At 42.0% G+C, this 26,676-nt stretch overlaps 1 long non-coding RNA gene and 1 pseudogene across 1 annotated transcript; one reads left to right on the top strand and one right to left on the bottom strand.

The window, feature by feature from the left end:
- Positions 1-1,142: 1,142 nt before the first annotated feature.
- LOC138916220 (uncharacterized) lies at positions 1,143-26,039 on the top strand. Its single transcript, XR_011423154.1, has 3 exons — positions 1,143-1,724; positions 1,953-2,106; positions 20,729-26,039. It is a non-coding gene; the product is annotated as an uncharacterized lncRNA (long non-coding RNA).
- LOC106782646 (AMSH-like protease pseudogene) lies at positions 3,691-6,692 on the bottom strand (annotated as a pseudogene).
- Positions 26,040-26,676: the final 637 nt, after the last annotated feature.

Genomic DNA, 26,676 nt, shown 5'->3' with positions numbered 1-26,676 from the left:
TATTTCTGGCTTTCTTGATTAAAAAAGGAGGGCAGGGAGCAAAACCCAACAACCATTCTAATATTCCTTGGCTTATATATTTCCTCTCAAGAGTAAGAAACAATGATATTTCACTAAAGAGTGAACTGATGTCTTCGTCTTCATCTTCTCCCCCGTCTGTCTCATTTTTGCTTCCAGAATTATCTTCCTAAAACACCAAGGCAAATCACAAATTCTCCACAAATACTTGCTGATGGGCTGAGATTCATGAAGACGTTAGCGTTCCACGTGTGCATTTGCAGACAGACCTGGAGCTAAGGGTCTATTATTGAAGACCATGTAGAAAGGTTCAATCACGGAATTTTTGTTCCCTGGAGCATCTTAAGACCAGCCAAGATGACAGAGAAGGGTTAATCAGGCCAGCCAATCACCCTGACTTTGGTGTTAGAGTATATATGTAGGTGATGTCTAGAAATAGAAAACAAAACTCTATAGAAAGCTTGGCTTGAAGCCTCATACATCTTCTCATTGAATGCTCACTACGTCTGTCCTGTCCAGGAGATTTTATCCCCATTACACAGCTGTGTAAACCAAGGTTGAGAGAGATTGGATAAGTTGCTAAAGGTCCCAGGGCAGTTTGTGATGGAGATGTAGTTTGCACTCAGTCCCCTCCACCAGATTTCCAGGTTGCCATTCCATGCTGCCTCTCAGACGGCTGTGGCTCAAGGCTAGAAATAGAATTGGCATCTTACCCTGTACTCTATCCTACAAAGGGACAGGGATGCAAGGGTAGAGCAAAAGTGGCAGCACTGTGCCCAGAAGGCCAAGGTCAAGTCCAATGGGGAGTCCTGCAGCTTTTCAACGGGGGCCAAAGCTTTCTTACATTTGCCAGGGGTACTACTAGAAGTATTTAAAAACATCTTTTGCTCCCAAGCAAAGGGTTAACCTGTGCTCATGGTTGGGGGTGGCCAATTGATAGTGGTGCTGTAGACTCCGGGTTTCCTCCCGATCTAGAGCCATGGCATAGGGAGTAGTAACTATTCCTTGGAATTTTTCATCTCTGGGATCAGTGATTTTAAAGGCCTTAGGGGAGCCTGGGAGAGTGCGCAGAATCCCGCGATTCTTGGTGAACAGTGCCATCTAGTGATCTGCGGTAATTATTCAGGCTGGAGTGAGAAGATAGGAGAGCTGCTCCTTACGCCCTGGCAGGGTCGTCCCCCAGGCTCCCCATGTGTTCTTCCACAACCTCTTTACTGTCTATACGTGGAAAACACAGAGGCCTCCCTCACCACTTCCTCTGCTGGGGGAGAAATTTGGAAGGGGTTTGCTTAGTCACTCATTTGACAAGTTTGTATCACGTGCCTTTTATGCACCTGCCGTAGTTCCAGGTCCCGGGGAGGCACCGTGGGAGAAAATAAATAAACATCCCTGCCCACATGCGCAGAGAGACCATAAACGGGGACAATAAAATGGACAGCATCTTAGCTGGTGACGAGTGCTAAGAAGAAAGAATAATGAAAGGGCATTCGGAAGTGTTGGGGGCAGGGTAGGTTTTATAGAGAGTGGGCAGGGAAGTCCTCACTGGAAGCTTGCACTTGAACGACCTGAAGGAGAGGAAGGAGCAGGTTATGCAGCAGTGTGGGGAACGGCATTCCTGGCTGAAGGAACACAAGCGCCTGTGAAACACGGAGGAGGCCAGGTGGCTGGACCAGAGAGAGGAGGGGGCAGAATAAATAGCAAAAGAGGTCAGAATGGTAATGCTGCGGGGTGGGAGGGATGAGAAACCACTGGACGTTTTGGCTTATATTTGAATAGAACCACTCAGGCAGCTGTGTTGAGAATAAACTGATGGTGTCTTGGGGAGATTCAAAATTCACTTTAGCACATTAAAAGTTCCAGAAAGCCCAGAATTATATTTATTTAACATTGTTTAATGAGTACCTTCCAGGCTTATTTTCATCTCTTTCTTCCAGGAACACCCACTAACTTCTTGTGGGATCTGAGAGAGTGAATCAGCCCTGATGAGCTGACTGTGAAGTTCCCGACCGTCATAAACAGGGCCAGCACAAGGCCAACAGAAAATAGTGTTTTTCCCAACGCCACACCACAGCTGCAGAATGACTAACAGTGAGTGACTGATTCTTTCTTGTCAGTGCCTCCCCTAAACTGTCCCCATTCCTCCCACCTCCTGAACTAAGATTTCTGAGATACTCGATGATCAAACCGCCTGCTTCATGACCAGATCCAACCCTGGCTTGATTCCAGTTTCTCTTACCCTTCCCACCTTAGAATCACTCAGCACAAACTCAAACCCGACAAAAAGCCCCTTCCCACAGCCTCTTACTGAGACACCCCATGGTTCACTGGGTGTTCACAGTGCCTCGCTGCAGTAAGTTAATAAAGCTAACATTGATTGGGTGAAGCTGGTGATCTTTACTTATAATTGTCATCAGCCATGAGTGTTTTGTAGAACAAAGTTTAAGAAAAGCTGGACAAAATGATTACTTCCTATTATAAAATTCTGTGAATCTAAAGCTGAGACATTGCACCCCACCTAAAATGTTTTGTGTACCAATTAGAAAACAGCGTATGATCATCGAAAGGGGTGAGGACTGGATTTTGTTTTTAAAATAGGAGGTGTGCATTATTTTTATAAATTGATCTTGTCTGTCTAGTCCCTCCTGATGCTAATATTTTTGGCTGAACATTTGGCCGTGGGCCCACTTGGTTTGGTTGGGGCTTCTTGCCCTTCCCTCCCACCCTGGGCCTCCCTGGATTTTTCAGGCAAGGTGCAGATGTCCGGAGAAAAACCAGTTTGGTTCTAGGCAAAATCATGTGTATTTCCTCAGCACTCTTGAGTTGTAGTGAGCACGTAAGCAATGGCAATCCACTAGGTAGACTTGCCTCTTAGAAAGCCCGTGGTGGCAGCGGAAGTAGAGGATGCAGAGGAGAGGTGGGTAAGTAGAGGCAGAGACGAGGTGGGAGGGTAGAGATTATTAGACCTGAACTCAGGTAATGGCTGGGACATGGGGATGGAAGCTATAGACTCATGGGCCTATTAGATGTGGGAATGGGAAGAAACAGGTCAACGTGCAGAGTGGCTGTCAAGTGTAACTAGTTTCCTCAGGCCTCGCTGACTTCTTAGTGGAAATGAGATTGTGTCGTCAGTTCTCCAAATTTCCCTGGGTCTCACCCCTACCTTCTCTAGGACACCCCGTTCCCTTCAAAGCCTTCCCCAGTAATGACTGGAAGTCCTTGGAAATGCCTCACACGTGCAGGGACCTGCCTTTTTGGGTATGAGCACGTGCATGTTTGTTCCTGCCCCTGGAGGCCCTTGAGAATGAGGCTTCATTAATGCCAGGACTGCTGGTGTCCGCTGTGGTGACACCTAAGTGTTTTGTTCCCAATACTTTTCTGCTTTCATTGAAATGATCATTTATGTTGCCTCTGACTTTATGTTAATGTGGTGAATTACACTGAACAATTTTTTATGGAGGTGAAATTCACATAAAATTCACCTTTTGTTTGTTTGCAGCACCATGTGTTATCTGGTCGTAGTATGTGGGTACATTAATAGGTATTGATTTAACACCACTGTGACCTCTCTTAGAGCAACCCAAAAACAAAACTTCAAAATGTGCAAGAGCAATAAATATCAAACTTTCTGATCTAAAATGTATAAATATAAAATATCAGTCATTTCTGGAAACATCTTAAGAAAATTTAGCAACCACATGTCGAAGGGTAGATTTCGGGAGATATCACCTCAGTCCAGAACAATTATCTTTCTGTGTTTTACCAACCCGTGTTTGCATATGCTGAACAGCCTGGAGTCCTTGGCAAGCAGATGAAAGCCCTTCTTTTTACAAGAGGAAACCTCAAGCATGCCAGCACTGGTGAGCCTGAACATGCCAATGTCTTTGTGCTTTCATTAACAAACAATGTCAATAGCCTCAGGTGATGTGAGCTGATAGGAACAGTGTGAAGACCGACTCTGGATAAGAAGGCAGTTTAGGTCAGGGATTCATCCCAGAGCAAGGAGATGTCGTTGATCCTGAACATGGCATAACTCTTCTACATTCTCCATGTCGCAGCAGTCAAGTTCTGCAGACCGCTTTGGCGCAATTATGTGGGTAATAGTGAATTCATTATGCATGAGTTTTCCACAGAATATTTCATGGGTTTCTGTTCCTCTCACTGTATTAGATTCTGCCTGCTGCAGAAGTTTGCGGCCAAGATCTTTTGATAAAAACTACACATCGCAGCACTTCAACCACTAAACTCTGAACAGCATTTGGAGTAGTAGCTGCTTTTAAGGCCATATTTACAGTAGGAGAGTGGCTAGCATAAGTGATTGCATCACTTTTGTTGGGCTGATCTGCAAATACATTCAGCAAGGAATTGTTCTGGTGTGTGGAATAGCAGGACACAGCGGTCCAAGAACGCTGGAGGCTCCTGGCTTTGCATCTGACCTCAGGCTAATTCTTGCTTCTTAAGTTGATCTTTGAAAAACAGAAACTGCTCCCACTCAGCTGCTACTGGCCCATTTGAACGATCTGCATCCCTTCCGTCTCCCTCAATCTCTGATGCTCCAGTTTTTTGAGAATTTCGGCTTTAAGTTTGATTTTGCTTGCAAATCTTCTGGGTATTTCATGTTATATTTCCTTCTTCAATTCATCTGTCCTTAGGAATGCAATCTCTTTCAGTTTCTCCATAATATCCTGCTTTTCAGGTACTACACACTGCTGGTAATTTTGATGGCTGGGAAGCTTTTCCACAAACAAGGTATAGGTTGATTATAAAGAAAAAAGGCATTTCCAAGTTTCCTTCTTCCAAATATGCAGCTGCCATCCTCTCCGTTTCTACTCTGTATCTCAAAGAGCCGATGAATTAGCGGTAAATGGCCGCTTCATGTTGTTTTGTCTGCAACATAAAGGTGTTCACTGTTTCTTCTCAATTCCTTCACCATGCTATTTCAATCTAACCAGAAATACAGTGGACCATAAGAATCAGATTACAGGTTTACTATAAAAGGCTATAACTCCTGAACAGCCAGGTGGAAGAGATGCGTAGGGCAAGGCACGCGGGAAGGGGTGCAGAGTTTCCATGCCCTCTCCACACGCCCCTCTCTCAGCTCCTCCACATGTTCACCCACTCGGGAGCTCCAAAATGAGCCTTTTCAAGATGAGCACTTCAGTGGCATTTAGTACATTCGCATTATTGTGTAACCATCACCTCTATCCAGCTCCAAAGCATCCCCATCACTCCAAAAGAAAACCCTGTACCCATTAAGCAGTTACTTCTCATTCCTCAGTGGTGTCTAAATGGTAGCCCATTCCTCACCACTCCCAGCTCCCACCATTCTGCTTTCTGTTTCTATAGATTTACCTATTCTGGATATTTCATACAAATGGGTTTATACAATATGTGACTTTTTGTGTCTGGCTTCTTTCACTTAGCATAATGCTTTCAAGGCTCGTCCGTGTTGTAATGTGTATCAGTATTTCGTTTCTTTTTATGGGTGAATAATATTCCATTGAATGTATATACCGTAGCTCGTTTATCAGTTCATCAGCTGATGGGCATTTGGGTTGTTTCCACCTCTTGGCTGTTGTGAATAGTGCTACTATGAGCATGTGTGTACATATAATTATTTGAGTACCTGTTTTCAACTCTCTTGAGCATATACCTAGAACCGGAATGACTGAGTTATAAGATAATTCTATGTTTAACTTTTTGAGTAACTGCAAAACTGTTTTCCGCAGAAACAGAATGATTCTACATTCCCATGGCAATGTGCAAGGGTTCCAATTTCTCCATGTCCCTGCCAACACTCGTTATTTTTTGGTTTTGTGTTTTAAAATTGCTATAGCCATCCCCGTGGGTGTGAAGAACACTGAAATTTTATGCCGTGCCTGCAAAGTGGCAAACTCTGGGGACATCCAAGTAGTGCTGGGTCCCCCAGTGCTCTCACTGAGCCAAAGTCTTGCTATATTCTCAAGACTTCCACTCCCGTTCTGTGTCACACTCTGACACCTAGGCAACAAAGCTTGGCATCATATAGAAATTTGTTCAGCTTCAACACAGTGTGAGTCCATGGAGATTGGTCAAGGGATTGTAGGGGAGGAAGAGAATTCCGCTACCCTCTAGGTCCTTCTGGCTGGTCTAAGAATTAAATTGGCATGAGAGAATAACAGGAGAAAATCAAACAAAGTTTGATAACATGTATACATGGGAGAAATCCAGGAAAACTGAGTAACTTCCAGAATGGCCAAAGCCGCCACCTTAAATGCCATTTTCAGCTAACGACAAAGGAAGATGTTGGGGTTAGGGTGAGTCACTTATGGGAGATTACCAGAAAAGGAACAGTAAACAAGAATACGGTTATTATGTAGATTTAAGCCCCTGCCTTCCTCATTGATAAGAGTTTCTAGAAATAAGGTCATTCCCCTCTTCCTCTACAGAGAAGGAGACATCTGTACAAATGGAGATTTCTCTTACAAAGTAAATGTCTCTTACAAAGGGTAACTTCTGCTTGGTTTGCAGAGCTTCTCCTGTGTTCGCAGTTTTTAAAAAAATAACCAGCCCCAAATAATCCTCATGCCAAAGAGACACATCTTGAGGTGGCAAATTCTACTTCCTTACAGGATCAGTTTCTGAAGCAGACCCTGGGCTGCCCTCTCCGGCTTGTTCTTTCCATTTTTATCTTTCATTCTTCTAGCTAAAACTCCTTGATGCGCCACTAGTTTTTCAGATATACTGGGGCATAATTGCACCCCAGCTTCTGTTCAGCAAGCAGTTATCAACTATGCAGGTTTCTTGTTAGTGTGGAGAGTGGGGCCCATCACACAGCTGATACAGAAACACAAACAGCTTTGGAAACGAGAACCTTTGGTTCCTTTGACTGTGAACATACTGTCTGACATGAAAGAGGAAATGCCTCCAAGGCAGTTGATATCTGTATCCTGGGCATAGGGTAGATAAATCGGATTGAGAGAGAGATCCAGAATCACTGGTGAAGAAGTTGTAGCTGAAGCCATGAGAGGAAGTAACACGTAATGGAAAATGTGCCAGTTGGTGAAGAACTGGAATGAAATGTCCTGGTTTGATGTTTTGAGTATTCCTTTAATTTTAGGAACACTATCAGAAAGGAGGCTGGCTTGTGGGCTGAGCTGGCTGCAGCAGCTCTAAGTCAGTCACACATTGCTGATGAGTGAGAACCTCTGTTATAAATGGAAACGTGAACTGGCAAGTGCTCATTGGCTAAAACTGAATGCACAGTTTATTTCGGTACCTATTATCTACATGATCTCCTATTTTCCCTTATTGGTTGCAAATAAGCACAAGGAATAAAAAGCTAGCATGTTTTCCAAAAACATGACTGACAGTTTTCACTGCCGCGTGTCTGAGATGGATATGATTTAGACTTTTCATTATTTCTCTGAGGTCAGAAATGTTCTTTGGTGGGTTTCTAATTTTTTATGAAACTTTAGTCCCAGAGGCTATTTAAGAACCTTTAGGAAAGATATCAAGTGGTCAAGACATATTTTAAAGTATTTAAAGTGGCGATGTCTTAGGCCCTCAGTTCTTCTCTCTCCCCGCTTTCTCCCCAGGGGGCTGTCCTGCAGATGGTGGTTTAAGTCAGTCTCTATCTACAGATGACCCTTGTCTGACCTCCCTCTCTGGAATGCTCTGCCTGCCTCTGACTTTCATCCCCGAGCACATCAACACGCACTTGCGCTGGCATTCCTGATGAGATCTCTTTCTCCTGAGCCCTTGAGAGAATCCTGTTTCAGCAACTCCTAGGGAATGGTGGAAGAGTTATTTTTTAAAAAGAGATTTATCCCACACACCAAGGACAACGATCACTTATTTTGCACCATTTTGTGCCTTGACTGTTTGCATGGTAGCCTGTGACTTTCCATTCTTCTTTTTTCGCAATCCATGAACATAGTATAGATTCTTAGGTCCTCTTAACCTGGGTGTTTAATTTCCCAGTACCACATAGCCCAATTCCTTCCACCCCCAGGGATTCTTAACACATTAGCTTATGTATTTCCTTCAAAGTAGTATCACAACCTGAAATTATCTTCTTTTTTTATTTGTTTACATGTTTATTACCCATCTCTTCCAACTAGCTCTGTTAGTACTGACATAGAACCCTCTCTAAGATATATTGTTATGTGAAAAAATAAGTTAGCACTAGGTCTATTTCTATTAAAACATGTGTGTATTAATATGCACATGTAACTAGTTTCTTCCATGAACTCAGTGGAGGGACAAACAGGAGATAGATTACATTTTTATAATTACAGTCTCTTCCTCCTCCATATGTACACTTTGAGGTGTGGTATGGGGAGATATCCTAACTTTTCTAGTCCTTCCAGAGAGTAGAAAACTTCCCTCTCACAGCCAATTCAAAACCTCTGAGCTCTTCTTTTGCTCTTTCCCCACCTCTTCCTTCCCACTCCTCCTTCCATCTTCTAAGTTGGGGCCAAACAGGGAATTAGCAGGTTGTGGGGGATTGGAATTGTCCACCCCAAAATGTGCCTCTTTGGCATGAGGATTATTTTGGGCTGGTCACTTTGAAAAACTGCAGACATGAGAGAAACTCTGAAAAGTAGAATTTACTTACCCTTTGTAAGAGACATTTATGTTTTGAAGGGAAATCTCCATCTTTAAAAGTGTCACCCCTCTGTACCAGGAAGAAGAGGGAATGACCTTATCTCTAGAAACTCTTATCAATGGAGAAGGCAAGGACTTAAATCTGCATAATAACCTTATTCTTATTTACCGTGCCTTTTCTGGTAATCTACCATAACTGACTTCCCCAACCCCCAACATCCTCCTTTGTCTTTAGCTGAAGATAGTATTTAAGATGAGAGCCTCTACCATTTTGGCAAGTCACTCAGTTTGCCTGAGTCTCTCCCATGTATACATGTTATAAAGCTATGTTTGATTTTCTCCTGTTATTCTGTCTCACATCACTTTAATTCGTAGCCTGGCCAGAAGGACCTAGAGTGGGTGAAGGAAATGTCTTCCTCCCCTACAAGGTGAAGGGTGACACTCGTCAGTGACACCCCTGTAGTTCTTTTCTGCCTAACACTTTCCCATTAGAGTGGCTCTCCAAATGTCTCCAAATGCCTAGGCCTCTCATGGGCCCCATTTGAGGTTATTCAGAGGGCTCTCATGGGACCCTTTGCATGGCCTGGTTCCAGATTTGGGTGATGTGCTCTTTGGCAGACATCTTGTGGCTCTCCTCCTCATCTTCTTCCCTAATGCCCATCCTCTGCCACTTTTTTCCGCTGCTCTGGCAGGTGACAGGTGGGGCCCTTCACAGTGGCTCCAGCTTTGATAACTCCTCCAGCCTCTGTTACTCCAGGAGCTCATGAATCCTCACCTTAGCATGGCTGAAGTAGAAACTCCCCCACAGCTATACTCTCTTCTGGTAGGAAGCAGGCAGTGGGTTCTGTGTTCACATCTTTTCCTCCCACATTCTAGGGGGCACAGGCCAAACTCCCAAGAACTTCCAACTAGAGCCAGCTGTGTAATTTATGGGGCCCAGTGCAAAATGGAAATGCAGTGTCCCTTGTTCAAAAAGCAGGAACAAGTGCTGTTAAAGGCACTAAAATATAAAGCTTTTTCCTTTAAAAATGTTTTATTACTTATAAAACAAAATGGGGATAAGAGATACATGAGTTTCAGCATAAACTTACAAATTGCAAAAAATAACATTTTAGTATCACAATTTTATATAACAATAATTTGTTAATGTGATATCTTGATCGATCATTAGGTTTTTCTGGCTCACTTTTCTGCAGATTCACTTATTATGTCATCAAATTTGATACTTTTAGCAACTTCATTTTTAATCGATATAATTGAAAGTGATGTCCACTGCTCTTGGAGAATGCCAGACTGTAAATAATTTTTAATTTTGAGAAGGATTATTCTGTGGATGCAAGTTTTGGTTTCTTGTATGATCTCTACAAATTATAGGAGATGTTAGAAGAAATATTAAAAATGTCACTCTACAGGGGCTGGCCCCGTGGCCGAGTGGTTAAGTTCGTGCGCTCTGCTGCAGGCTGCCCAGTGTTTCCTTGGTTCGAATCCTGGGCGCGGACATGGCACTGCTCATCAAACCACGCTGAGGCAGCGTCCCACATACCACAACTAGAAGGACCCACAACGAAGAAGATACAACTATGTACTGGGGGGGCTTTGGAGAGAAAAAGGAAAAAATAAAATCTTAAAAAAAAAATGTCACTCTACAAATTTACATTTGTACTTAAATTCAGACTTATACAGAACTGATTAGTGTGAAGAGACAGAACTCTTGACCTAGCTGCTGATCTATCTGTCAATCTACCAATTGATTGACTTATCTCTCTCGGATATGCTTTGTTGATTTCTGGGAAGATCGAGAGAAACTGAAAGTGGTAATTTCCAGTTTTCTTCCCATTCCCAAAACCTTGGGGATTGGGGAAATGGAGTAGGAGGGAAGTTACTCTTTATTTGTAGAATTTGCCACTGTTTGGCTTTTTAAACACGTGCAGGTACTAAATTGTTTAATTTTAACACTTAACGAGAAAAGGAACTCTTCGAGAAAGAAATGCATATTGACTTACAATCTCAGTACTCAGTTACTCATTGGTAATGTTTTGATTCTTGCTAATCTTTCTAAAGCCATTAAATATATTTTTATATTCAGTTTACATTATACTGGCTTTATATAGGTTAGCATCTTCAATTCAGCTGAAAAATGTTAAGCCTGGTGAATTTCCAAATTTAGAGTGTTAAGTCAGATCCGCTCTGGTTTCTCTTGGGGCTAAGTGTTTGGACAGGTAGGGAGTCAGCTGTCATTTTGTGGCTGTTTTTAAAAAGATGAAGTGTGCTTCCTAACGAATGAAGAGGATGCCGACAGAAAGCTATTTCCTGTGTTGGACATCCCGTACGTGTACAGGAGGAGTCAAGGGCTAGGTGACTTGGACAGCAGTGCCCCAGGGCCTGCTTGATCTCCGGTGGCCTGATGTCACCCATAGTGAGAAGGCTGGCAGCAGACAGGCAGAGCCACCTCCGGCCACATGATGAATGGTCCACAGAGCAGGATGTCAGGCGGTGTCTCTCGCCGCTCTGCATCAAGATTTCTCAATCAGCTCATCAAACAAAAACCAAAGAACACCAACATTCAAAATCAACGCCCCCCCCGCCACCGTTTTCCTATTTGCTTAAATAAGTAAATAAAACATTTAAAAAATGTCTTTAAAAGAATTCTAAAATCTAAATTGGATTTATTTCTATAATGAAAGTATAGCTTAACATTCAAAAATCAATTAATACATTCAATGGAATTTTAACATATTAATGGATAAAGAGGGAAAGCTCAATCCTCTCAGTCGATCTCTTAGTGGATTGACGAATTCGAATTCATTCATGATAAAAATCCTCAGCCCTCTGGGAATAGACGGGAACTTCCTTAACTCAATACCAAAAACTTCTAGCAAATAGCATATTTAATGCAGAAACATAGCAAGGATTTCCTTGGAGTGAGATCTGTGTGCCCTGTGTCTCTACACAGCAGTTAAATGGATGAATTAAATCTTCACGCGTCAATAAAATTTCAAGAAACATAATATTGAGCAAATAAAGCAGGTAACAAAAGGATGTGCACAGCATAAAACATTTCCTTGAAATCTTGCATTAGCTTCAGCCCAGCCATTTCAGTTCATATTCTTTTCATTGCTGCTTAGGTCTAAACACTTTCCTTTTTTTAAAGATTGGCACCTGAGCTAACAACAGTTGCCAATCTTCTTTTTTTTTTTTTTTCCTGCTTATTCTTCCCAAATCCCCCAAGTATATAGTTGTATATTTCAGTTGTAGGTCCTTCTAGTTGTGGCATGTGGGACGCCACCTCAGCATGGCTTGGTGAGCCGTGCCATGTCCACGCCCAGGATCCCAACCAGCGAAACCCTGGGCTGCCGAAGTGGAGTGTGAGAACTTAACCACTCGGCCACGGGGCCAGCCCCTCTAAACATTTTCTAATTTCCATTACAGTCTCTTCTATATATATATATTTTTTTTTCTTAAGGAATATTTTAAAATTTCTAACATGTCAAGTTTGTGTTGTTGTTGCCGCTATCTTTAAAGTTGATTTCAAATTTTGCAGAGAACATGGTGATGTGATGTCAATTTTCCGGGTTGCTTGATCTTGTTGACGCCTACCTTGTAGCCTAATGCATTTGTGTGTGTGTGGCCTGATCTATTCTGGTAAATGTTCTATAGCATTTAAAAATAATGCGAGTGAGCTAATTGTTGGTGCAGAGCCCTCTCCATATATCCATTGGATCAAGCTTTTAAATTACATTGTTCAAACCTTGTCTCTACTTGCTAATATTTTGAGCTTCTTCACTGAACAAATTCTAGCAGACAGTATATCAAAAATCGCTCACTGTGGCCCTGAGTTGTTGCTCTCATATTCCACTCAGCATTACCAGGCATTTGTAGCCAGAAGGATTTCAGGATATCTAGTCTGTCACATTGAGGTGAGTAGAAATCTCCATTCCCCCCTTTTCTTAATTATAAAAGATATTTTTTTGGAATAGCTAATATATGCACATGATTCAAAATTTAAATGTACTGAAAGGCATATAGTGAAAAGTAAGTCTTTGTCCCTCCTCTGGGCTGTGACCACCCAACTTCTCTCACCTGGGACAACTGCTTTTACCAGTTTCTTGTGAATCCTTCCAGAGATGTCTGTCTGTCTGTCCGTCTGTCTGTCTGTCTGTCTTTCTCCTTTTCTTCTTATTTAACAAGGATGTTACCATAGTATATATTCTCTTTTCTCTACCTCGTTTTTAATCTTTTAGAGATGGTCAGCAAAAACTCTCACTGTTTTAGAACACCTAGAGTTGGCTCATCTGGTGAATGGCTGCTTTTTCCATTGTGAGAAAAAAATCTTTATATATTATATATCATTATATATTGTTATATCCTCTTTATATTTTATATATTACTTAACTACTCCCATTAATGGGTATTTGTAGTGTTTCCAATAAATATTCCTGCACCTATATTTGTCTTGTGTGTATCTGGAGAAAAAATTCCTATGATAGGTCAAAGGTATGAACATCTTGTTTTTTCTGGGTGACTTGCCAAATGTGTCAAATCATTTATTGAATAATTCATTTTCCCCTCATCTATTTGAAATGCTGTCTTAATATAAGCAAAATTCCTATATATGTTGGAGTCTATTTTGATACTTTGTATTTTGAACCCTTGATTTGTGTGTGTGTGTGTATTCATATGCCATGCTTTGTAATATATTGATATCTCGAGGGGCAGTGCCTCCTCATTATTTTCCAGACTGTTCTAAATTATGCACTTTTTCCCCATATGAGTCTTAGAATTAGTTTGTTTGCTTTTGCAAAACAAAATCAGACAAAGCATAAAACAAAATATAAGGCTTTGTATTATTTATTAGTTAAATTTACAAATGTACATAGGGGACATCAACACTATTGTGATGTCCCAAACAGTGATATGCCTTTCCATTTGTTCAAAACTTCTTCTGAGTCCTTCAGTGGTATTCCTAGTTTTCTCCATGTGGGTCTGGCATGCTTCTTGTTACATTTATTTGTAGGTCCTTCATGTCTTTGTCGCACTGTTACATATATTTTCGGCCATGTGGTTAGGTACGTATATGTACAGAATTATTACAGCTTCCTAGAGTATTGCTCTTTTATCATTACATAATATCTCTCTTTATTCCTAATACTGTTTTGTCTTGAATACTACATTTTATTTCCAATATTAATATAGCTATATTAGCTTTCTTTTGGCTAGTATTTACCTAATATATCTTTTTCCATTTTTTGCTTTCAACTTTTTAGTGTCATTTTAGGTATACCTCTTGTCTTTTTTTTATTGAGAAATAATTGACATATAACATTACATTAGTTTCTGGTACATAACATAATGATTCAGTATTTGTATATACTGCAAAATGATCACCACAATAAGTCTAGTAAACATTCATCACCACATAGTTAAAATTTTTTTATGACAAGAACTTTTAAGATACAATCTCTTAACAACTGTCAAGTATGGAATACAGTATCATTAACTATAGTCACCATGCTGTACATTACATTTCCATGACTTATTTATTTTATAACTGGAGATTGTCCTTTTTGACCCTGTTTACCCATTTTGCCCAGCACCGCCCCCCCCGCCCCGGAAACCACCAATCTGTTCTCTGTATCTATGAGTTCTTTTTTTCTTTTTCTTAAGTTTTCACAGGTAAGTGAGATCATATGTTACTTGCAGTATTTGTTTTTCTCTGTCTGACATTTCACTTAGCAAAATGCCCTCAAGGTCCATCCATGTTGTTGCAAATGGCAAAATTTCTTCTTTTTTTATGGCCGAATAATATTCCATTGTATATACATACCACATCTTCTTTATCCATTCATCTATTGATGGACACTTAGATTGCTTCCATGTCTTGGCTATTGTGAATAATGCTACAATGAAGATAGGGGTGCATATACTTTTTTGAGTTAGAGTTTTCATTTCCTTTGAATAAATACCCAGAAGTGGAATTGCTGGATCATATAGTAGTTCTATTTTTAATTTTTTGAGGAACCTCCATATTCTTTTCCATAGTGGCTACATTAATTTACGCCAGAGATATCAAGATCCTGGGACTTTTTTAAATGTTAATTTATGCAGTTCAAGGGTTCCCAGATAACCCAGCTACTATACACTTGAGGCCAGAAACCACTTGCATTACAGGCTTGAGGTTTCAGTTTCTCAGGGGAGATTTTCTGTCTTACCAAGAACTCAGACAAAGACAAGCTTCTTTGTCTTCCTGAGCTATTGGGTAGTTCCCCACTCTTTTACTGCAGGGTAGACCTTCAAAGACTCTGCTTTTATGAGGGGATATTAGTGTCAATTCTCTGCCTCATGTAGGTCTAAGGTTTCATGTCCTATGTCTATGTAGGCAATAAAATCTAAACCTGTCATTTACCAGGTTTAATAACCATGTCTCTCCCTACCCACTCACAGCCTTGGCTCACCCCCCATGTAGGTCTGGTTTCAGTGTCCTATTCGTTTGTGATTTCTATCTGCCTGTGCCATGTTTTTGGCTCCTGAGGGTTCCCTTTCTTCTTAGAGAGCTTAGCTAGTCATTAAAAAATTGTGGTATTTGATTCAAAATTTCCAGGTGATGATAGCCAGAGATTTTCCTCTTTATCATTCTTCCATCTTCACAGTTACTCATCCAGTCAGCCATTCATTCATTTATTCACGTGATATTACTTAAACACCTAATATGTGCTGGGCACCGGTGATACAAAGATGATTGGAACATATAAAAACTAATGGCTCCACACACACACACACACACACATACACACACACATACACCAGTGGTAACCATGTAAGGTGACAGATATATTAATTAGCTTGATTGTGGTAATCATTACAAAAGGTATACTTACATCAAAACATCACATTGTGTAACTTAAGTATTACAATTTTTCATTTGTCAATCATATCTCAATAAAACTGGAAAAAAAAAACCCCAGTGGAAGCTTGAGTTGACAGGGAAAACTTCTTGGATGAGGTGGAACTTAAGCTAAGCCATGAAGATTAAAAGAAAGGAGATGGATGTGAATTGAGTGCTCAGTATGTGCTAGGCGCTGTTCTAGGTTCTGGGGTACAAAATGGAAGGAAAGCTCTACCTTCAAGGAGTTTATAGTTGAGAGGGTAGAGCCAGAGCCAGACGAGGAAATGGGTCATGACAGCATGGCAAGTGCTGTGTGCTCCAGTGGGCGAGGCACAGGCTGCCAGGGGAGCACAGAAGTATTCAAGATGTTTGAGTCGAATTTTGAAAGATGAGCTGCAGTCAGCAGGATGAAGCCATAAAGAAAGAGACTGACAGTTTTGACTGCATTCAATTTAAAACTTATGTATAAAAATAGTAATAGTTGATATTTATTGAGCATTCACTATGCGCCAGCCATAAGTTTTTCATAGATGCCCTTTATCAGATTGAGGATGCTCTATTTGGGTCAGTTTTGGAAGCCCATCAAACTTACCAGGGAAGGACTGATAAACAGAACAGCGTCCTCCACCACGATGCAGAAACCAAGCAGAGCGTAGGTGAAGTCTCAGATCCTGGGGACATTCAAACTAAGAAAATGTCCCTGAATTCGTCATGAAAATAAATGTGATGATTCACTGGACAATGTTAAATTTAATTGTTCAAGGCAAAGTTATATTTGCTCTATTCACTTTAAAATACGTTGATTTTCTACCACAACAGCAAAGCCCAACAAATTAGCAGACTAGTTTGTAAGAGACACCTGAGATAAAGACATCACAGATGTATCTGTTTACCAAGGACTCGATGATCAACCTGAACTTCTATGATTTGCTGGATTCAAGGGCAGACTATGGGCTGCCTTTCCGCTAATTAGATTATTTTACCCACCAAATCATCTTGGAGAAATCCTGAAAAAGGCAGTAGTTTGTGCACATAGTACTATTTGTCTAGAATTAAAGGTAAGCTCCACACAGATGGAGAGTGGAAGACTGTGATTGACTTTACTTTCACAAAGAGTTGAATGCTGAGCGACCTCTACAACCAGCTGTTGCTGTACAAGCATCTTCTCCTAGACTTCCAAGTCACTCCCTGTCCTGGGATTGGACTGTAATAATACAGTCGTAGCTTTGCTTTGTAAAAGAGAGAGGACAAAGTAAAAAGGAGAAGACATCTGTTACTTCTAGTAAGTTAAGCCTTCTAAAAATATTTCCCTTTTAGTGACCGTTTGTTATTTTGACCTTTGATCTTTTACTCTGGAAATACGACCTTTGAAACTCTCCTACTTCCCTCCTCATGTTTTTAAAATGGTAATAATGCTGAACCACAGAGGAAGAGACTTCCTTTTGCATCCACAGCGTTTGGAGATGAAGGTTCACGGTGAATAAACGAGGAAACATTCCAATTATTCTTGCAAAGCCTGAAGAGCTACATTTTCTTCATTTGAAAAAATTGTGTTCATTCCATTGACTCTAAAGAAACATACTTGAAGCACAATAATCAAGTCTTATGGCTCATAGCATGTTCAGTGATTCAGTGAACTGTTGGTTGATCAAAATGAAAGAAAAGATTCTCTCAGGAGCCAGCCACCTTTGCAATCAATTTCACATTAGTCAGACTGATGTTTGGCCTAGGCAGAGAAGAGCCCAGGAGAGTTTTTAAAATCGGCATGATTATGGAGTCTGAAAGCATGAATGGCTTTCCAGGGGATTGTTCTGTGAAAATCACTGGGCTGAATTCTGCTATAGTGTCAGGACACACAAGTTCTTGATTATAAGGAGATTCTTCTCTCTTCCTTTCCTTCTCCTCTTTCTCCCTCCCCCCTCCTTCTCCTCTTCCTCTTTCTTCTTCTTTTCTTTGTTCTTCTTTTGAATAACCTTTCCCCTTTCCTGTCCATATTATAAAAATAAATTATACTTGATGAGGATTTTTAGGCTGCTTAATTTTAAAATGGTTTATGATGAGGATTTTTAGGCTGCTTAATTTTAAAATGGCTTATGATGAGGATTTTTAGGCTGGTTAGTTTTAAAACTACAGATGAGATTCAGGCTCCAAGGAGTGGAATTTGTTTGCCCCTTTGTTGGGAAACATTTACATTTCTAAGGGAAACCTCTATCTGTGAAGATGCCTCCCTCTCTGTGCCAGGAAGAAGGGGGAATGGTCTTATCTCTAGAAGCTCTTAATGGGGAAGGCAAGAACTTAAGTTGGTTGCTGTCTGGCAATCTCATGTAACTGGTTTAGGGTGGTGGCGTCTAACCTTTCTAACCTTTACTTAATCCGATTTGATTCTTGTCTAAAAGTCATGGGATCACCCAATGACCAGACCCCACCTGCACTGATACCATTTTAACTTTTTTCTCATGTTCTTTCCTTTGTCTTGTAAAGAGATGAATCATATACCTATGCCTTAAATTTAGCCCTAACCCTCAACTCGGGGCAGCAGCAGGAGCTCTGACTGCCCGTGGGTCCTGTCCCCTCGCACCAGCTCTGCCTGCCCATGGGTCCTGTCCCCATGCCAGCGGGGGCAGCAGCAGCAGCTCTGCCTGCCCATGGGCTCTGTCCCCATGCCAGCGGGGGCAGCAGAAGCGGCGGCAGCAGAAGCTCTGACTGCCCATGGGTCCTGTCCCCATGCTATTCCACACTATTCTACTCTCTAAATAAAAGAGCACTACTGCCAGATCTTGAGAGTCTAAGAAATCTTTCTTTCGACTCCTCGGCTCACCGACCCCGCATCAATACTCACTGTGGAAAGTAGCAACATGGTGTGGCTGTGCTTTTGCTCTGGAACCAAACGAGTTTGAAAAACTCTGGTCCCACTGCTGACTAGCTGTTTTACCTTACAGAAGTCACTCATCCAATACATCTCAGGTACCCAAGTGTTGATGGGTACATTAATGCTAGTTACCTCCCAGAGCTGAGGTTGTGTGGATTTCATAAGACATGCATGGACATACATATGTGCCAGGCACACAATGAGAGCTCAAAATATTGTTTTATTAATAAAAATCAGAAAATATAGATAACTAAAACTACCTATAATTTGACTGCTGGCAAATAAACTTTACCTCCAGGTACACTTTTACATTCTAGAGTCTTCAAACGAAGGCCACTAAATTAGTTAATCAATATTTATTTGGCCCGACATGATGCTATGTAGTGAGAGGCATATAGTTATAACTTAAGTCGACATTTTCTGACTTTCTCCTGTGCTAATAATCTTTCTAGTATTCACTTATTCATCACTGGCTCAAAGATTTTTTTGCACCTTCTATGTGCCAGACTACTCTTCCAAGTATTGGAGGCACAACAGTGAACAACAAAATAGAAACCTTGCTCTCATGAAGCTTACATTTGTGTGTGTGTGTGTGTGTGTGTGAGAGAGAGAGAGAGAAAGAGAGAGAGAGAAAGAGAGAGAGGGAGGGAGAGAGAGAGGAAATAAACAAACAAGTAAAATATATATACTATGTCAGATGGTGATAAACAGGGAGTAAATGGCAGCATGGCGGGGGGGGGGGGGGGGGGGGGGCGGTAGCATTGGAGGTGGGAGGAAGGCTGCAATTTGAAACAAAACAATCAGGTGTCATTTGAGCCCAGACCTGAGAGAGGTGGGGCAGCGAGCCCTGAGGCTGTCTGGGGAAGTCAGGGTTTCAGGTGGAGGAAACAGCCTGCCCTGAGGTGGAGGTGGCCCTGGTTTGTTTGAGCAACAGCAAGGATATCGGTGTCCCTGGAGTAATGTGTGACCAGGAGAGATCAGGGCTGAGATCGGAGGCTGGTAGTGGCCAGATCAGAGGGGCTTGTAGGACATTGCAAGTCTTCTCTGCCCCATGTACAACCTCGTTGGCCTGTGATCTGCTTTGCTCAATGAAATGCAAGAGAAACTGATGTGTGTCCTTCCTCCCTAGCACTTGAAGAGCCAGCAAGTGCTTCTCTGATATTCTTTCCCTCTGCTACAATGTTCTAGAAAGAGGTCATTTCTTAAACCGGAAGTCTGGTGTGAAGACAATATGGAACCAAATTTCAGGCCACCTGTGGACATGTAATGTGAATGAGAAATAAACTTTCAGATGGCTCTTGTTCCAGCCTGTTTCTGGTGTCAAATAAAAATGGCAAGTAATAGGATATATTGGAATATATGAGGAAGCCATTTTGGTGTAAACCTAATTCGGCCTGACCTTGTCTTTCCAAAAGGGCCTGACCGAGGCCGTTGAGCATGCATTGTATATCTGCTTTAGAGATTCCCTATGGCAAGAGCAAAAGGCCCTTGAGATAAAGGTGCAACTTCCCTCCCCCTCCCAACATTGGCATTTCCTTAAGGATTAAGCATCTTTCCTTAGGCTAGAAACTGATTGCTGCGCTCACCTGTGACCGCCCAGCTCGAGACAATAGACTTGCCTCCTGCTACGCCCACGAAGATAGCAGACCCACTACCTGCTGTGTCCATCAAGCGCTGTGAAGACAGGGCAATCTTGTGACTATTGTGGGAGGGACATTTCAATCATATGTGAAACACCCTCTTTGAGGGTATATAACTGCCCTATGTACCCCCACTTCTTTGGAGTGCTCTGTTCCTTTGTGGAAAGACTCTCCCGGGTTATAATCCTAAGATTTAAGCTCAGAATAAACTCACCCAAATTTTCATTTATAGATTGGTTATGGATTATTTTCATTGACACTGGATTGAGCTTGTCTTGAAGTTGTATTTGCAAAAGACTTGCTACAATATTTTTAAAAATTAAATTATCCATACCAAAAAAACTAAGTGGGGAGAAGCTCCTGGAATAGTTGAACTGCTCCCTATGCCCTCCCCGATCTGCTGCAGCCAAGCCTTGGAGGGTCACTGCACCATCACAGCCATAGCTGCTCAATCTGTCTCCCTGCCAAACTGTTCTCCACACTGATGCCAAAGTCATTTTTCAACATGCACATGTAATAATGTCAATTTCCTATTTAAAGTCTTTCAGTGGAAATGGAGAGTCTGAAAGGAAAGAGCATCAAAAATATTGAAAGAAAATTCTTCACGATGTTACGAGATAGTTTCTGGGTGGTGGGATTATGGGTGATTTTTAATGTTCTTTTTTGTATTTTTCCATATTAAAAACGTTAAAAAAAGCAAACAAACCACATAATTTGGCTCTCTGTTTCTAGTGGTGGCAGAGCAAAGAAGGCCAAGGAGCTTTGACACTCCTTCTATCTTGAGATCAGCTTCAAGGCTTTTCCTTTGGATCTGGGCTGGCTGAAGTCATGTGTTTGACCAAGAGACTGTGGCAGGAATGATATTCTGGGACTTCAAGGTAAGGTCATAAAGAGCCATGCAGCTTTTGCCTGGCTTTCTTGGGACGCTTTCTCTGGAAGCTCTGGGCCATCATGGAAGAAGTCTGTCACCTTGAGACTCCCACACTGCAAATGCTCCGGTCACCAGCCCCAGCGGGGTCCAGTCTTTCTGCCCTCCCCACCATGACAGCAGACACGTGAGTGAAGCCATCCAAATCCTCGCCCAGCCCATCTTCCAGCTGAATACCACCCGGTGACCTCAGTCAACATTATGGAGCAGAAGAATCACCCAGCTGAGTCCTACCAAAATTCCTGATCCACAAAATCATGAGACACAATGATTGTTGCTGTAAGCATTGGGTTCATTTGCTAGCTCGAGATAAATAACTGGAATTCCAGTAGACAAAGAAAAGAGTCTCAGCAGGGCTGAGGTCCTCCCAGATTTGGTCCTACCTTGACCTTCATCTCTTACCCTTCTCCACCTACTGTGTTCTCCTGTAATCTCAGACTTGTTATAGGTTCCTGAACCCACTATGGTCTTCACCCTCTGTGCCATTGTCCATGCTGAGCCTCTTTTTTTTTTTGGTGAGGAAGATTGGCCTTGAACTAACATCTGTTGCCAATCTTTCTCCTTTTGCTGGAGGAAGATTGTTGCTGAGCTAACATCTGTGCGAGTCTTGCTCTATTTTGTATGTGGGACACCACCACAGCATGGCTGGATGTGCGGTGTGCAGGTCTGCCCCCGGGATCCGAACCTGCAAACCCAACCACTATGCCACCAGGCTAGCCCCTTCTTCTTCTTCGTTTTTAACAGCTTTATTGAGGTATAATTGATATATAGAAAAATTACACATGCTTAATATATACAATTTGATGAGTTTGGACTATGCACACGTCTGTGGTGCTATCACTACAATCAAGGTAACAAACATCTATCACTTCCAAAAGTTTCTTGTGTCCCTTTGTGTGTGTGTGTGTGTAGTGAGAATGCTTAACATGAGATCTACCCTCTTAACAAATTATAACAAAATAACAAAATATTTCATTGTTAATTTTAGGCACAGTGTTGTATAGCAGATCTCTAGAACTTACTTATTTTGCATAACTGAAGCTTTATACCCATTGAGCAACAACTCTCCATTTCCCCCTACCCTGGCCTCTGGCAAACGCCATTCTATTCTCTGCTTCTATGAGTTTGACTATTTTAGATGCCTCATATAAGTGGAATTTGACATGCTAAGTGAAATAAGCCAGTCTCAGAAGGACAAACACTGTGTGATTCCGCTTAGCTGCTGGGCCTCTTTTCTCATTTATTCCTATTGCCTGGCCTGCCCCATCTCATCCGTACTCTCCTCCCTCTGTCCTCACCTCTCTCCCACACTGCCAACACCTCCATCTCCCTGTTAGATTCCTGCTCATCTTTCAAAATCTGGTTCCCATGGTGCTTCTAGAAAGGCTTACTTCTTCTCTACCCCCTATTCCCATAGTGTTCCATATCTTCTCTTTTGTGTTCATGTTGTACATTGTACCTGTGTCTGTTGTACTCATCTGCTTGTCACATTTGTTCTTTTGTCTATCTCTTCTGTGAGTCTGTGTATTCATTTCCTATTGCCGCTGTAACAAATTGCCACAAATTTAGTGCCTTGAAACAACACAGATTTATTATCTGGAGTTTGGGAGGTCCTAAATAGGTCTCAATAGGCTCAAATCAAGCTGTTGGCAGGGCTGCATTCCTTTCCGGAGGCTCCAGGGAAGAATTTACTTTCTTGCTTTTTACGTTGTCTAGAGGCTGCCCATACTCCTTGCCTTGTGACTGTCTTCCATCTTCAAAGCCAGCAATGGCTGGTCGAGTTTTTCTCACATCACATTGCTCTGACACTGGCTATTCTGCCTTCTTCCATATCTAAGGACTTTTGTGATTACATTGGGACCACCCAGAGAATCCAGGATAATCTCCCTATCCTAAGGTCATCTGATCAGCAACCTTAGTTCCATGTGCAACCTTAATTCTTCCTTGCTATATAAAACAGCATATCACAGGTTCTGGGGAGTAGCATGTGGACATCTGTGGGGGCCATTATTCTGCTGACTATAGTCTGTGAGTTCTTACAAGATGGAGCTTGTGACATATGCAGGACTCTCCCCCAAAGCATAACAGAAGCCTGCTACATAGTAGGCACTCAATAATAGGTATTCCAGGATTTAGAGCTATGAATAAGATGGGAAATTTATCCAGAAGGAGCTTACATACTACAGAGGAGGGTTCAGCAAACTACGGTCCACTGACTATTTTTGTACAGCTTGCAAGCTAAGAATGATTTTTATGTTTTTAAGTGGTTAAAAACAACTCGAATAATATTTTGTGAAATGTGAACATCATAAAGATTCAGTTTTGTGTCCATAAATAAAGTTTTATGGAACACAGCCACACATTCATTTATGCATTGTCTATGCTGCTTTCGTGCTACATTGGTGCAGTTGAGCAGTTGTGACAGAGACTACATGGCTGCAAAGTCTAAAACAATTACTATCTGGCCCTTTACAGAAGAAAAATGCTGATCCTTACTCTAGACCTGCACTGTCCAATAGAAGTTTTGTGATATTGGAAATGTTCTCTGTCCTGTCCAATATAGTAGCCACTAGCCACATGTGGCACTTGAAAGGAGGCTAGTGCCACTGAGGAACTGACTTTTACATTTTATTTAATTGTAACTGATTTCAATTTAAAGATCCGCCTGTGGCCAGTGGCTACTGCATTGGACATCTCTGTACTAGGAGAAGAGATGAAGATTATGAAGATGCTAATAATGATGTGATAATTCACCAGGTGCCAGGAACCATGCTAAGAGAACCAGGAGGACACTCTTAGAATTCCCATTTTACAGATGAGGAAACTGAGGCTTAGAGAGATTAAGTGACTTGCCTAAGATCACATAGCTAGTGAGTGGCAGAGGCAGAACCCAGGTAGGTTGACTCCAGAGCTGTCACTGTAACCTCTAGGTTATATTGTCTCAGTAAGATAAGACATACACGTTGAATTATAAAATATAACAGAATGTGATGAGTGCTATGAAAGAAGTGAAAACAAGCCAGGGAAATAAATGAGGGAAGGACATCTGACTAGGGAGGAGAGAGACATCTTCATGAGTGCCAAATGTCTTAAGCTGGGCTTTGATGTTTGGGCAGGATTTTGACTGATAGCCATGGGTTTACAAGCGAGGAGGATGCAGTGACCTAGACAAAGGTGTGGTGTTGGGAATGTAGGGGGTCGTTAAGGGATTGGAGAGCAGTCCAGTTTGTCAGAACTTCACTAGCCAAGAGTCACAAAAGTTTTCTTGACAGACGGGTGCACTTCCTCTTTTCTATCAATAACAACCATGTAAATGACCTTGTCTCCCTTTTTGCTTTGATTGGAAGCTTAGTGTCACACTTGAGCTTAACTATCGCAACAGTAGGAGAACCTTACAGCTTGAATATTTGTGTTTCCTCTTCCCCTCTCCTACCCAAGCTTGATTTCTGCTCTAATTATTGTTTTTTTCTGGTCTTAGTCTTTATTCTTACTCACGTTTTAACTTAATTTCATTATATGCTTATTTATTGTAATGCTCCTTCAGTCCTTTTGTGATATGTCTGGGTGTAAATAACAAAGTAGGTTCCACTTGGGTGAGGATCTGGGGTGAATGTGGGAAGATAAGTCTGAAAAGATAAGAGGTCAGTCTGAAAAGATAAGTGAGTGTCAGGCAATAGGTAGCGAGGCTCAAGCAGGGTCATGGATATGGATGTTTCCACCTTGAAGAAATAGCCCTGAGCCAGCCAGGTGCAATCCTCATGCCCTTTTCTCCTGGAGCCTTGGTTGGCATCCCTGCAGCTCCCCACTCAGTTCTTGGAAACCTGGAAGTTGACAGTAATTCCATCCCATGCTGCTGTGCCCCCTTGCTTCCTGGACTGGTTCTGATGTCTGTTGGCATGTTCTTCAAGTGTTAACTCCCAAACATCCTTGGTTTCACTCTTGTTGCTGGCATCAGAGAATACGCTGGCATCCTATAATCTTTCTAAAGCACACCATGACCAGATTCCTCTCCTCCTTGAAGATCTTCAGTTGCCCTCTTCCAAGCTCATGAGCTTGGCTGAAGGTCCCGGCTCACACCCCAGCTCTACCTCTTCCTAACGACATGACTTAGGCGAATTACTCAACTTCTCTATGCCTCAGACTCCTCACTTGTAAAATGGGAATAACAGTAGGACCTACCTCAGTAGGTTGTGGTGAGGATTGGCTGAGTTAACAAATGGAAAACATGGGAACGGTTCCTTGCACACAGTAAGAACTCTACATGTGTGTTGGACTTATTGTTATAAACTCTTCTGAGTCATCTTTTGCCACTTCCCCTCCTGCAGTCTCTGGTTCCATGTGTCCTGAGTTACTTGCAGTTCCCCAAATGCCCTTCAGCATCTTCCCTCTAGGTGTTTTGCGCATGTTTCCTCTGTCTGAAAAGTGTTCCTTGCCCCTATTCACCAACTCTTCTTCATTCTTTTTGACTCAGTTTAGATGCCACTTCCTCTGGGAAGCCTTCTCTGCCTGCTCTCCACTCTCCCTCCCCCATGTATATTTTTCTGTCTTTTCCCCCAGAGACCAGGGACTGTGTTTGGCACACCCTTGTACGGACTATCATAGTTCCTGGTAGAGTAAGAACACATTAAACTGTTATTGAATGAATGGATGTTTGCCTTGGTCACGTCAAGGCACAGGGTAGACAAAAAATGTAGGTGTTAGAATTATGTAAGTCTGAAATAAGCTGATGTAAAGTCCTGGCTGCATAATTTCAAAGCTGGAGTGAATTCTAAACTCTGTTTATACTCTTGCCACTTGGTGGCGCCACTTTAGCTGGTAACCAACAAGACACACCAGCCTTCCTCAGAATCAAATATGAGAGAGGTACAGGAATTTGTGCTTTGCAGAAAACGCTAACACCTGATATGCTGGACTAGGGCTGAAGAACGATCGGTACTATTGATGGATGGTAGAATAATGGGGAAGAGTAAGGGAATGTGGGACAGGACCTTGGACTGCATCAAGGGGATTGGAGGATAGGAAAGGTCTGTGAGAACCTGGGGTCATGGCCAGGAGGCCAGCTGCAAATCCAGAACGCCAAACTCAGTTCAGAGGGCAGAGGTGTCATGGAGGCAAGAGAGAGAGAAAGGAGAGGGATATGAGTAGATAAGACCAATTCAGCAATACGGGATAAGGAAACGTTCAGAAGTGGGACACTGAATTGAATTCCATCCTGGGATCCAAATCTAGGAGCAGGCAGGGCTGGGGCAGCAAGTCAGGATTCAGTCCAGAAGAGCCAGCCAACAGAGCTGCTCATTAAGGCTTACCAATAACCAACATTAAAACTATTGCATATGGGATGTTTATTTCGAGGTGGGAAAAGCACACAGGGTTTCTTAGTATATGTGTTGGAAATTTTTCTATACTTTCCTTCAGCTTGCAAAGGAGAATTTTTTGTGTTGGTCCCCTCTACAGTTGAGATGACCACTGTGCTAGAAAGTGCTGAGTTATAAGTGATGGCCACTGATCAGAGCACCCTGCTCTGGGCGGCCACCTTAAGGCAGGGTGGATCAAGGTTGGTTAAAGTGTGGCCAGCCAGTCTGGGCACAGGTGTGACTTTTGACTGTGTGACCATGGTCACTCTCTTATGGGTCTTTGACATGAAGACTACACATTAACTAGTAGGTCATTTCCTAATTATTCAAACATGACCCCAGAGATTTTTGTATTGTTATTTTCCAAGACAGGGTAACGGACTTATATAAGCCAGAAT

This window comes from Equus caballus, chromosome 11, assembly GCF_041296265.1.
Source record: "Equus caballus isolate H_3958 breed thoroughbred chromosome 11, TB-T2T, whole genome shotgun sequence".
NCBI lineage: Eukaryota > Metazoa > Chordata > Mammalia > Perissodactyla > Equidae > Equus > Equus caballus.
The sequence above is the reverse complement of the archived record's forward strand: the minus strand, read 5'-3'. Positions and strand labels throughout refer to the sequence as shown.